The following is a 1,407-nucleotide window of genomic DNA, read 5'->3' as shown; positions in this document are numbered from 1 at the left end:
CAGAACTGGGTATTTTATAAAGAAAACACAATTTATTGCTTACAATTTCTGAGGCTGGGAAGTATAAAGTCCAGGGAACACATCTGGTGAGGGTCTTCTTTGGTGGTGGCTTTACAGCAACACAGGGGTCTCACATAGCACAAAATGGCAGAGCAGAGAGAGAGAGATGCTCACCTGCTCTCCTTTTAAAGTCCTCAGAACCACACCCACGACCACCATTAAACCATCAACTCTTCAAGGCCCCACCTTTCAATTATCATAGTAGGATTTCCTACCCTCAACAGTGACAGTGGGAATTAAGCTTCTAATATATGAACTTTGGGGGACACAGTTCAGTCAATCCACAACACCCTCATTCAACCAATTACCAAGTATTGTAGATTCTCCATGCTTAAATCTCTAGGTGATGTCTCTAAGGTATAAATCCAATCTGCCTCTTCCTTAAAACTCTTTAGCACCTTCCCCATGGCCATCAGGGTAAAGTCCAAGCGTTTAACATGGATTTTAAGGCTCTTCATAATCTGACCTTTACTTCTTCTGCCTTCTTAGCTTGTAGGTCCCCATTCTTGCACTCAAAGTACCAGCCAATGGAATTTAATTTTTTGCATGAGTCCTGTCTCCTTTCCATCAAACCGTTGCACATTGTTGGAATACTTTTCCTTACCCCTTTTATGTCTCAGCTTCAGTATCACTTCCACTAGAGGGTTAGATGGTTAATGTACTTAAACCTAACTCAGCACTTATGTTACTGTATTTTAATTAACACCTCACTTACTTTTTAGTATCTTCCAGTAGATTGTGGAGATACTAAAATTTCCTTGAAGGCAAGAAACAGTCCACCTCTTTAATATCCTCCTCTTTCTCTGTCTGCTACACTACTTCAGATCCTCATTATCTCTAGCTTAGACAATTGCATTAGTCTGTTAACTGCTTTCCCTGGCCCTAGTCTATCCTTCTGTAATCTGTGCTTTACACTGCACAGGCAGTTTTGTTTAATGGCCAACACTTTCCTGCTTAAATACTTCAGTAGTTCCCAGCTGCCTTTAGAAAAAGTCCAGATGTTTTAGGATTACATGAACTTGTTTCCTCCCCTCTTCTGTGCCCTAACTACCCTGTGCCTCATAGGCACTCTGTAAATATTTGTTGAATGAATGCAGCACTATATCAAACTCATTCAGACATAACCAAGAACAAAGAGATTAGCTAAAGAAATGCAGTTGGGTACAGTGGCTTCCCAGGACAATATAGCCATAGCTTTCAGTAGAGCTAGAAGACTGGTGGTAGAGCTCTATCCGTTAGGAGGGAGTCCCCAAAACATGCCTTTACTATTAGATAACTCTTTGCCCTTACATATTCCTAAAATATATTACCCCCATTGACCTGGTAAACCATTGCATTTCCAGACTC

The sequence above is a fragment of the Galeopterus variegatus genome, unplaced genomic scaffold (assembly GCF_000696425.1).
Source record: "Galeopterus variegatus unplaced genomic scaffold, G_variegatus-3.0.2 Scaffold6923, whole genome shotgun sequence".
Lineage (NCBI taxonomy): Eukaryota > Metazoa > Chordata > Mammalia > Dermoptera > Cynocephalidae > Galeopterus > Galeopterus variegatus.
This window is presented reverse-complemented; position numbering follows the sequence as displayed.